Source organism: Pelobates fuscus, chromosome 6 (assembly GCF_036172605.1).
Source record: "Pelobates fuscus isolate aPelFus1 chromosome 6, aPelFus1.pri, whole genome shotgun sequence".
In the NCBI taxonomy this organism is placed as follows: Eukaryota; Metazoa; Chordata; class Amphibia; order Anura; family Pelobatidae; genus Pelobates; species Pelobates fuscus.
The window spans coordinates 239,116,273-239,129,377 of NC_086322.1; the positions used below are offsets into that span (position 1 = coordinate 239,116,273).

The 13,105-nt window shown below is 46.7% G+C and overlaps 1 protein-coding gene across 1 annotated transcript in view; it reads right to left on the reverse strand.

Moving 5' to 3' along the window:
* DHX58 (DExH-box helicase 58) overlaps positions 1 to 872 on the reverse strand; it is a 589,427-nt gene extending 588,555 nt beyond the window's left edge. Inside the window, exon 1 of the mRNA XM_063458906.1 lies at positions 719 to 872. The gene's annotated coding sequence lies outside the window, so the exon portion shown is untranslated. The remainder of the gene's footprint in view (positions 1 to 718) is intronic.
* Positions 873 to 13,105: the final 12,233 nt, after the last annotated feature.

Consider the following 13,105-nt stretch of genomic DNA (forward strand, 5'->3'; position numbering starts at 1 on the left):
CGGTCGGCAACGCAAAAATGCCGATGACGGTCCTGAACCGTCTAGCGTCGTTAAGGGGTTAATGGTATGAGAAGGATGTGCTTACTTACTTATTACAAATATTTAACTAGACTCCCCTATGCATCAGTAGGAAGGTATTGGAGAATAGGGTAACAAAATGGCTTAAAATTTTAAAAATAAGTAAATAAAACATAGTTTTTAAAAAGGTTAGTGTTCGGGGTCAGGTTCTACACCATAACCACAACAGTAAACTGTAGTGTTTAGGATCTTGGATTTTACCTTTAATTTCTTAAACAGCATTATAAGCACAATTATAAAAAAATGCTTTATTTTATCAATTCATTTAGCAAACATTATTTTCAAATAAGGATTTATTAAACCTTCAGAACAATATAAGACAATATAGGACTTACTAGCCAGTCCTACATTTTAGAACTCTTTTATAGTTGATGTACAGTTAACTAGCTAACAACATTTCTCACCATTGTAGGTGTTTTCAAAATTGTAATTTACTTACATCTAAATCGGGTATCTCAAAGAATTCTTTGAATGTAATAAATAGCCAGAGAATCATGGGAGTTGTAGTTCAGCAACATCTGGGGAACTAGAGTCTGACATGCCTGTTCTAAATAAAAATCATTTTTGTGTATTTTTCAGCAAATTGTGTGTGGGCAGAAAAGATTGAGCTTAGCTGATGATCTGAATGAAAATATCTTACCTGTCAGATTCCTTGTCCTCCTCACTATCACTAGTGGGTCTAATCTTCTATATTGATCACAAGATCTTATTATATTCAATTCAGATGTTGCAGACTGTTCAGCCTTCGCTCTGCCTTGCTCAAACTGGGTCTAGCTTTAATACTGTGACACAGCCTGTAGTTTCCTTCCGTAGAAAAAGAAAATAGAAATAAAGCAATGACACCCTCTCAAGGGGAGCTGTGAGAACCAACACATTTGCATTGCCTTGCATATAATTCCTGGTAGGTTCAGCAGTGCCCTATTAATACATGTCTGTTCAGATAATGCTGCCTCTTTTTTCATCTATATTTTTCTTTACGAATAAATCATAAATATTATCTTCAACAAGCTCATGACAAATTGTTATACATTTACAGATTGTCACTGCTGGGAAAGGAAAGCAGAACCCACTCGGAGGAACTCTTTCATAGCCTTGTCATAGTTGAAAAACGAAACTACATTTTTCTTTTAGAAAAGATGAGAAGTAAATAAATAAATGCACAGGATAACACCCTTGTAGCCCTACATTGAGTGTCGATTAGAAAACAATGTACGGTCAAATGAATGTGAACAAAATTTAGGCCATTATGTCACGCTATTAAATATTTCCCAGGTCATCTACACATTAAACTTGGCTAGTTTAACTAAAATGTACTAAAAAACAGAGGTGTTCAAATAAAACTCAATGTGTTGTGTTTTACCATTTGCATTTAGCAATTACTATTGAAATAGTGAGTAGTTGGTTGTTTTTTTTGGTGAATTTTATTGAAAATTTGTGGGTACAAAAAAGCGATACTATATATAACAATAGCAAAGCAGTGTATCAGATATTGGGATGGGATTTCAGCAAGGCCCAACATTTAGTAGGCTGAAATCTCCACATGGCATATGCAAGTTGTATCAGGTTACATGTAGCTAAGTGACTGTCATCAATGTACTGAGCATGTGCAAGAACTGAAGCCACATTCCATTCTCCTAATGAGCCATGCTGCCTACCCATATTAAGTGATCCTGTATATCCTGTTTGTTGATTGGTCTAAGGGTATGAGTGGGGGATGCACAGTTAATAAAAAAGCCTCTCCCCCATGTATTCAGGGCTCAGATATTTTGGACAGGAGTTCAGTAGTGATGTCCCGAACGGTTCGCTGGCGAATAGTTCCTGGCGAACATAGCATGTTCGCGTTCGCCACCGCGGGCGAACACATGCGATGTTCGGTCCGCCCCCTATTCTTTATCATTGAGTAAACTTTGACCCTGTACCTCACAGTCAGCAGACACATTCCAGCCAATCAGCAGCACACCCTCCCTAGCAGACCCTCCCACCTACTGGACAGCATCCATTTTAGATTCATTCGGAAGCTGCAACCATTTTATTTATTTTTTCAATGTATTATTTATTTTATTTTTTTGTGCATATAAATGTTACAAGCAGATACTCCCCCAGACACTCTGTATTACTACAGATACTCCCCCCAGACACTCTGTGTTACTGCAGATACTCCCTCCAGACACTCTGTGTTACTGCAGATACTCCCTCCAGACACTCTGTGTTACTGCAGATACTCCCTCCAGACACTCTGTATTACTGCAGATACTCCCTCCAGACACTCTGTGTTACTGCAGATACTCCCTCCAGACACCCTGTGTTAATGCAGATACTGCCCCCAGACACCCAGTGTTACTGCAGATACTCCCTCCAGACACTCTGTGTTACTGCAGATACTCCCTCCAGACACCCTGTGTTACTGCAGATACTCCCTCCAGACACTCTGTGTTACTGCATATACTCCCTCCAGACACTCTGTGTTACTGCAGATACTCCCTCCAGACACCCTGTGTTACTGCAGATACTCCCTCCAGACACCCTGTGTTACTGCAGATACTCCCTCCAGACACCCTGTGTTACTGTCACGATTCGGTGAACCAAGCACGCTAACACACACACAGAAAAGGTGCTGTACCGGACCTTAGAGTGGCTGGGCTAAGCACACAAAGAATAGTCAGGAGACAAGCTGAGTAAGGGGAACCAGAAGACAGAATAACGAGAAACAAGCCGAGGTCAAAGGGTCAAAGGCTGGAGGGATGCTGCTTGCCGAGCACACGAGGAGGAGGGGACCGCGGACGGCTGGAGGGTGAGTGCCGCGAGCGGAGTGCAGCCTCCCCTCGCAGCCGCCCGCGGGGTCCTGACAGTTACTGCAGATACTCCCTCCAGACACTCTGTATTACTGCAGATACTCCCCCAAACACTGACACAGAGCAGAATAGGGACTGTTCCCCTTACATAGGGTCACTTGGCAGATATGGATTGACACCTATCCTAAGGATCCCTGATACACACTGACACAGAGCAGAATAGGGACTGTTCCCCCTACATAGGGTCACTTGGCAGATATGGATTGACACCTATCCTAAGGATCCCTGATACACACTGACACAGAGCAGAATAGGTACTGTTCCCCCTACATAGGGTCACTTGGCAGATATGGATTGAAACCTATCCTAACGATCCCTGATACACACTGACACAGAGCAGAATAGGGACTGTTCCCCCTACATAGGGTCACTTGGCAGATATGGATTGACACCTATCCTAAGGATCCCTGATACACACTGACACAGAGCAGAATAGGGACTGTTCCCCCTACATAGGGTCACTTGGCAGATATGGATTGACACCTGTCCTCAGGGACCCTGATACACACTGGGGGGGAAATACTGTCCTCCCCCCGCCCCCACCCCTGCGTGGTGGGTGGGGGCCATAAAAATAATGGGGGGGGACCTACTGTCCTCCCCCCGGCCCCCACCCCTGCGCGGTAGGTGGGGGCCATAAATCACAATGGGGGGAGGACCTACTGTCCTCCCCCCGCCCCCACCCCTGCGCGGTGGGTTGGGGCCATAAAAATAATGAAGGGGGGACCTACTGTCCTCCCCCCGGCCCCCACCCCTGCGCGGTGGTGGAGGCCATAAAAATAATGGGAGGGGGACCTACTGTCCTCCCCCCCTGAGGGGTGGGTGGGGGCCCTAAAAAAAACAATAAGGGGGGGGACCTACTGTCCCCCTCCAGCCCCCACCCATGAGTGGTTGGTGAGGGCCCTAAATAAAAATCCCCCCCAATCAAGGTGACTAGGGGTTCCCAAGCCTCTAGTCTCCCACCCCCCACCCCCAAAAAAGTTACCCCCTACCTACCCCCTCAACCTAAAAAATGGTGAAGGGGGAATAAAATAACTAACCTGTAAAGAAAAATGTAACTTACCATTTGACGTCTTCTGTTTTCTAAAATCTTTTTTTTTCAGCCCCAAAAAAGGGCAAATAAAAAGCCATAAGAACCGACGCAATTTAAAAAAAAAAAAAGGAGCGCAAAAATAATAATCCATCTTCACCCATGGAGGGCTCCACACAGACTGAGCTCTGCAGGGCGGGGGAAGGCTTATAAAGAACACTCTGATTGGCTGGTTTAAGCCAATCAGAGTGCTCTTTGTCATTTTACACAGCGTGGGAAAATTCCAAAGAACTTTCCCACGCTGTGTAAAATGACACAGAGCACTCTGATTGGTTAGATTCCAAGCCCACCAATCACAGTGCTCTGTGTCATTTTACACAGCGTGGGAAAGTTCTTTGGAATTTTCCCACGCTGTGTAAAATGACAAAGAGCACTCTGATTGGTGGGCTTGGAATCTAACCAATCAGAATGTTCTGTGTCATTTTACACAGCATTAGAAAGTTATTTGGAATTTTCCCACGCTGTGTAAAATTACAAAGAGCACTCTGATTGGTGGGCTTAGAATCTAACCAATCAGAGTGCTCTGTGTCATTTTACACAGCGTGGGAAAGTTCTTTGAAATTTTCCACGCTGTGTAAAATGACAAAGAGCACTCTGATTGGCTTAAACCAGCCAATCCGAGTGTTCTTAGCCTAATTGCAGGGCGTGGCAAGGCTTTATAAGCCTTCCCCCGCCCTGCAGAGCTCAGTCTGCGCGGAGCCCTCCATGGGTGAAGATGGAATTTTTTTTGCGCTCGTTTTTTTTTTTTTAAATTGTGCGGTTCTTATGGCTTTTTATTTGGCATTTTTTGGGGCTGAAAAAATAAGATTTTAATCGACAAGACTGAAGTCCTCGCCATACACATAGACGCCCCCACAAAAACAGCTATACACCAAATCTACCCCTTTGACTTCGCACCCACATATATCAAGTACTTAGGTATAGCCATCCCAGCAGACCTCTCTCGCAGCTATGACTTAAACTACACACCCACGATCCAAAAAATCAAACAAGATGTAGACAAATGGCAAAACATGCCAATATCATGGCTGGGAAGATTGACATCGGTTAAGATGAATGTCTTACCCAGACTCTTATACTTATTCCAAACTCTACCAATCCCAATTAAAAACACTGACATCAAGCAACTACAAACTACAATCGACAAATTCATATGGGCCAACAGACGCACCAGGATCAAAAGACAAACCCTATACGTTCCCAACAAAGCAGGGGGCTTAGGCCTCCCACACCTCACCCACTACTACCAGGCTGCTCAGCTAACACAAGCACAAAACTGGCACGCCCCTTGCGGAACCAAACAATGGGTAGACCTAGAGCACGATATCTTTGGCAGGGACTTCCCCTCATTGTACATATGGCTCCCCAGAACAGCAAGACCTCCCCTACCCCGAACATCCCCCGCAATCATCAACACTATCAACATCTGGGACAAAGTAACCCAAAAAAGTGGCTTGACAACACAACCCTCACCCCTGACACCAATTCTTCGCAACACACACTTCCCACCTGGCATGACCCCAAAAGACTTTGCCCGCTTCGAAGACAACGACCTCACACGACTACACCACTTCTATAGAAACCAACAACCAATACCATTCTCGGACCTCCCACAAACCACACCATACCGTACCTTCGACATGTTCCGCCATCTTCAGCTTAGAAGCTTCCTCGAAACTCCGACAATAAAACAGGCCGGCACAAAAACACTTACGCCCTTCGAAAAACAATGCATACAAACCCCAACACACAAAGGACAGATCTCAAAGCTATACACCCATCTAATCCAAAACGTTAAAAACGGAGCACTTACATACGTGTCGGCTTGGGAGAGGGACATAGGTCCAGCCGAGGACCCAAAGACTGGACCGACATATGGGAAGCCACGGCTTCCATATCCATATGCGTGAATCACAAGGAACAAGCATACAAGACACTACTGAGATGGTACGTCACCCCGCTAAAACTCAAACAGATGGGCAGGTCGGACAATGACCTATGCTGGAAAGGCTGTGGACACAGAGGCACTTACATACACATGTGGTGGGAATGCACACACACAACACAACTATGGAACCAAACAGAAACCATGGTATCACAGATCCTCCACACTAACATACCACACGACCCATGGATATGGCTACTGTCCAAACCCATGGCCAATACACCAAGATCCCAAAACAAATTGATAGCCAAAATTGCACTCGCAACCAGGAGAGCCATCGCTGAGAAATGGGGAAGCCCAGACACACCCACACTGGACACAGTAAAAAGGAAAATTAAGGACACAATCAAAATGGACGAATTGTCCGCACTGGTTCACGACACGACTACACATTTCAATAAAATTTGGGACCCATGGTTCTATGAATTCCCACCAACAGCCTAGACCACTAATGAGCACCCACACGAGATAACATCCCACGTGCGCGACAACCACACATATCCCACACCCATACCCTCCCAACCTCCCTCCCCCCCCCCGAGTCAGTAGACCGCCAGAACACCCCTACACAAACCACACTCTCCAACCAACCAAGCTGCGTTACACGCTGACACCAAACGCTGACAAAAACAAAGGACACACATGACCAAGCAATAGCAATACGCAGAGAACACACACTCTTACTAACGCTTAACAAAGCAATACAGCACCCACAACGCACACACCACACCGCACCACAAATGACACCGAAACGACCCACGAATCACACCCTTACCGATTACATATAACGGACAATAACTCGCTTAGAACGGGAAAGCGCAAGACGCAGAGACAGACACTACAAGCCGACAATTCAGGATATCTCCCACTCCGACCCCCCTCATCCCAGAGGAGCCCGAAACCCAGCGGGACGACTCGACTACTGAAGTACGCAAACACAAAGGGTACAACAGAAAGTCCACGAAAGCACAGAGTCCAAACAAAGATACCCCACAACTGCACACCTGTGTTAGGACAGGGCATCCTACCCCCTACCCTTTAATCTTCTGTACCCTACCCAAACCACTAGACCAGGATGTATTACGCAAGAATAGACTAATGATATGTATCACAATGCTGAGATCCAGAATTACAAGTATATTACAACTGTCAAAATATACGAAATACTGAAATAACGTTATGTGCAAGCAATGTATATTCTTTTTTTCGTGTTTACCAAATGTTTACCCCCCGCTTATTTTCTGTACCCCTTACCCCTAAACAAAACAAACTAAATCTTTCAAAATAAAGAATTTATAAAAGAAAAAAAAAAAAAAAAAGAAGATTTTAGAAAAAAGAAGACGTCAAATGGTAAGTTGAATTTTTCTTTACAGGTTAGTTATTTTATTCCCCTTAGGATAGGTGTCAATCCATATCTGCCAAGTGACCCTATGTAGGGGGAACAGTCTCTATTCTGCTCTGTGTCAGTGTGTATCATGGTCTCTGAGGACAGGTGTCAATCCATATCTGCCACGTGACCCTATGTAGGGGGAACAGTCTCTATTCTGCTCTGTGTCAGTGTGTATCGTGGTCTCTGAGGACAGGTGTCAATCCATATCTGCCAAGTGATCCTATGTAGGGGGAACAGTCTCTATTCTGTTCTGTGTCAGTGTGTATCATGATCTCTGAGGACAGGGGTCAATCCATATCTGCCAAGTGACCCTATGTGGGAGGAACAATCTCTATCCTGCTCTGTGTCAGTGTGTATCATAGTCTCTGAGTACAGGTGTCAATCCATATCTGCCAAGTGACCCTATGTAGGGGGAAAAGTCCCTATTCTGCTCTGTGTCAGTGTGTATCAGGGATCCTTAGGATAGATGTCAAGTGACCCTATGTAGGGGGAACAGTCCGTATTCTGCTCTGTGTCAGTTTGTTTTAGGGTCTCTGAGCACAGGTGTCAATCCATATGTCAAGGTGTCAATATGTCATATGTCAGGTGTCAATCCATATCCATTGTGATTTAGGAATGTTAGGTGATTTATGCCCTTTATGGATTAAAACCAGACTCTGCATCAACTGTGTAATTTTCCATGGGAGTTTTGCCATGGATCCCCCTCCGGCATGCCGCAGTCCAGGTGTTAGTCCCCTTGAAACAACTTTTCCATCACTTTTGTGGCCATAAAGAGTCCCTGTGGGTTTTAAAATTTGCCTGCCCATTGAAGTCAATGGCGGTTCGCCCTGTTCGCCGGTTCACGAACGTTTGCGGAAGTTCCCGTCCGCCGTTTGCGAACCGAAAATTTTGTGTTCGCGACATCACTAGAGTTCAGCTGAGACCCGATCGGTAAAAATAAAGACCTTTTACTTACTGAATTGATCTGCGTCCAACTCTCTGTATGTGGTTTCTACGGTGTTCCCCGGTAACATAACTGGTGCATTGGCCGGGAACATCATTGGACCTCCCTTCGTCTCAGCGCCACTGGCCTTTTGTCCAGGAGACCATCGGCTTCTGCGCAGTGAGTATTGGGGTGTCCCTTCGATGAAGAGTGAACCCAGGTCAAGGAAGTTAAGGTAACCCACTAGGGGTAAAATCTGGTATCTGACTGACCTCCCCGAACAAGGGGAAGAGACGAAGGTACACAGTCTGCCGCTTAACACTCTGTAGCTAGCCCATTTAGCATAGAGTCTGTTTGTCTGGCTGAATCCTGGCGTATATATGTTCAGTCGGACTCCGGTATCTTGACTAAGTGAATCCTGGTGTAAATTCCGTTCACTAGATCGTAGATACCGGAACAGGGAGTCAAGCCAAAATCTGGTGTCAATTCCTTTCGCTAGATCTCAAAGCTTAGACTAGTTGGACTCTGGTGTAAATCCCGTCCGCTAGATCTCAAAGCTTAAACTAGTTGGACTCTGGTGTAAATTCCGGCCGATGGATCTCGCAGTTTTGACTAGTTTAACTCTGGTGTAAATTCTGTTCACTAGATCGTGGTGCCTGGAGAGTGTAGACTAGTTGAACTCTGGTGTAAATTCCGTTCGCTAGATCTCGATGTGCTGTCCAGTTTAGAAAAGTGTTTGGGTTATGATGTAAATAGTGATGTCGCGAACACGAAATTTTCGGTTCGCGAACGGCGAATGGGAACTTCCGCAAACGTTCGCAAACCGGCAAACCGGGCAAACCGCCATTGACTTCAATGGGCAGGCGAATTTTAAAACCCACAGGGACTCTTTCTGGCCACAAAAGTGATGGAAAAGTTGTTTCAAGGGGACTAACAACTGGACTGTGGCATGCCGGAGGGGGATCCATGGCAAAACTCCCATGGAAAATTACACAACTGGGGGCGTGGCTTTGACACCGACTAAGATGGCTGCTTAGAGTCTGAGCTCCGCTACACCTCACCCCTACGAAAGCGATCTCCCATACGCAATAGAACACAAATGGGCCGTAGCCGCCGCACAGATAACCCACAGACCCCTAGGGACCCGCACTCAAACCCGCAACAGGGGCCGATGGATGGTTTTCTGCAGCCGCCTCGTGGAGCACCCGGAGAGACTGAGAACCCGGGCCCAAGCCCGACCACGCGGTCGCCTACCTCGATGGGGAGTGGCGACTCCCCGGCCTTGGACCGGATCAGCACCGAACTGAGGACCATGGCGGCTGCCATGGCTGCCATGGCTACTAAGGCTGATCTCCTCACCCTCACCACCCCGATCCAAGATGCCATGAGAGCTGAGATGGCTGGGCTGCGGTCGGAAGTGGGAGAGCAGGCGGGCCGTATACAGGCCTTGGAACACTCTACTGCCTCACAGGCCGCACAGCACGCGGCTACCGACCTTGCTGTCTCCAGACAGGGAGACTTAATCCTCCACATGCAACGGCACTTGGAGGATTTGGATAATAGGGGTCGGAGGCACAATGTCAGGATCAGGGGGATCCCGGAGACTGACAGGAGGGAGAACCCCCAAGATCTACTCACTGAGCTCTTCACGATCATACTGGGCGCCGAAGCTCCTCCAACATTTGATTTCGAACGTGCACATAGAGCATTACGACCGCGGGCGGCGGATGATGGCCCAAGAGATATGATCTGTTGCCTCCAATCCTTCCCCGTCAAGGACATGATCATGAAAAAGGCCAGGACACAGCCCACATGGCTCTTCCACGGTACCCCTATTTCTATATATAATGATCTCTCTCCACTCACGCTGGAAGCAAGGAGGGCGCTCCGGCTGGTGACAACAATGCTCCGCGAGAACAACATCACCTACAAGTGGGGATTTCCTTTCGCATTGATGGCGCGTCACCACAATGCCTGGATATCGGCTAGATGGCCTGAAGACGTTCCGCGGTTCCTGCAAGAGCTTAACCTACCACCTACTCCGGTCATGAACTGGATCCTGGGCCCTCAAGGGCAGGAACCTAGGCAGAGGGGTGCTCCCCGCAGACGCGGAGGTGGATCTCCAGTGGGTCGACCATACCAGCGTCGTCGACAGGACCCCGGGGACCAAGCTGAGTAAGTACTGTCCTCCCCTACCTGGGTCACCCCTTGCGCTCACCGAGCTGGATCCGCACCCCCCCCCCGTGTGACATTGGAGCCTCCTGTGCCACAGTTATGACCACAAGGCTGATGGGGTTACACTCTATTTGTTTGGGGGGATGTGGGTAATGGGGGGTCCGGGGAACCGTCCCTACATAGTAATCTTTATGCCTCTGTTATACCCCCTCACCCCTTGCCCTTTTTTGGCAAACCCCAACATGGCCCTCAATGGATACTCTTCCAAGCACGCATGAATGCCATGGAAAGGCGGGATGGAGTCCGTGACTTGTGTGGCTGCTGGGAGCTGGGGTGGCGAGGGGAACCTTCCACTCCCTGTCTTTATACCATTATTTATGCCAGGACGGTGTCAGCGTGGGGGTAATTGGATCCTGGAATCGCAGGACTGCACTTCTGGACGCTGGGGTTTTGGGAGGGGGTCTTGGGGTGGCGTGCTTTGAGCTATATTAGCAGGCATGGGTGATGTGGGGACTTATGCCTCCGATGTGTTTTAATCTGTGATTGGGTCTCACCGCTCCCCAAAGCGACTTCGCTATATGCTCTTGTTACCCCATTCTCGCATTTGCTCATGTTGCCCCGTCCCCGTCTGTCTGTCCGTCCGTCCCGTCCCCCCCCCCTCAAAAGTCAAGAAGAAACAATACAAGCCACGTACAATATATATATATATATATATAAAAAAAAATACATAAATAAATAAATAAAATAATAAAAAATAAAAAATAATAATAATAGTAATAAATAAATAAAACCTCTATAAAAATTCACTGTAACGGATCGCCTGGCACCCCGACCGGGTACCTCCGTTAATGGATGCTCCTAGTGCTTCCTGAGGACTCCAAGCACTCTGGCAGACACCACAATCACCGAATCCGAGAAACCTTTTAAATTCTCCCAAGCATATGAATGCTGTAGACCATTGAATAGGAACCATACGAATAGGCTTGTACTCCTAGCAGTCAACTGGAACAGCATGCAATAAATCCTTCCCCCAATAATGAGACGACACATCACTTTGAGGGTAAAACAGGAACTCTGGACTGGCTCATCCAGCCTGGCTTTTATTACAATAATCCACATACAGGCCACACCCAGGGGGAGGCATAAAATAACCAATCACATACATGGTTCAGCCCACACATCCCCTCCCCTCAGATAACATTAAACCCAATTATCCGGTACACTTTTCCAGCCAAGTTCTGGATGTACCCCAAAAACAGGGGGTACACCTTTAAATCCAGCATTGCTGGATAGCCCTTATTCAGGGGGGAAACATATCCAAAATTCAAGTCATTCGGATGAACAGTTCGGGAGATATGGGGTTCCAAAGATTTGACCGACCGCATGGGTAAAGTATCCGAAAACAGTTCCCTGCAGTTTGGCCCTGCGGTCGGTCACAAACAAGGGAATGAAAACAGACGAATTGCCTGTGTTATAGAGCCTGGAGAGGGTTTGAATGAATTCCCTTGTTTGTGGGGTTCTTTCTACCGAACGGCTGGTCATTCGGTAGTTTCTATACGAATTTCTGGAAGCATGGAGGTCTCAGCGGTGTTTGCCTAGTCAAGTGTCCGATTTTAGTTCCAGACACTCGACGGCAAAACACCGCTGTTCGGTAGTTTAAGATGGCCGCTGCCACGTGTTTGTTTCCCGAATGGCGGCCACCCAGAGGACAAAGCATACATTACACTGATTGCCAATTACCCATTTGCAACATTGTTGCAAACTGTAATTGGAGGCACACTTATTCCTGGGTGGTCTGGTTGTTCGGTAGTTTCACTCAATATAATAAATGGAGTGATTCTACCGAACAATCAGATGAATGCTGCATACATATCCCAGGTTAAACTTAACACACAAATAAACATATAATATTACAGGCAGTACGCTAGAATATGTAGCACAGTCTTAAAGGGACAGTAGTCCAAAAAGTCCCAATATGTCCATAGATGCTGTTAAAAGGGCCAGTAGCAGCAATATACAGTACAATATGCCCCAAATAACCCAGGGGCCATAGTCAGTAGGTAGGAGGCTAGCAAACAGGCTTCTCCAGGGCCCAGTGGCGAGGTTGGTTTTGCCACATTCACATTGTAAGCAAGACTTAGAATTCATTAGTTAGAGTAATAGAGGGTACACCAGAATATGCATGTCCCCTCCCCGCCCCCCCACCTCCCATCTAACTCCCAGCTAACCCCTAACGTCAATTATTATCAGCCTAGCTGTAAATATTATTAGGACTGATGGGGTGAAAACAGAGAGGGAAGTCACAGTAAAAGGAGGAATAACAAGACAAAGGGGAAGGGAAGGGGGGGGGGGAAAGGGGAAAAAAAAAAATATATATATATTCTTTGTATTAGAACCCCCCCCCCCCCCAATTACCGCATTATCAGCATAATGTCTATAGCGCACTGTACTTTCTATTTTTACACTTTGTAACTAGGGCTGGAGCAGGCTTGCCTGCACTTGGGTCTCACTACTTTCCACCCACTCCTTTATACCGTTACTGTTTCTCATAATGCTCACGGTACTATGTCTCCAGCGATACTCACAGTATTGTATATCCAGTGACACTCCCAAGTTTGTCTCCAGTAGTACTTACGGTATTGTATCTCCAGTGACA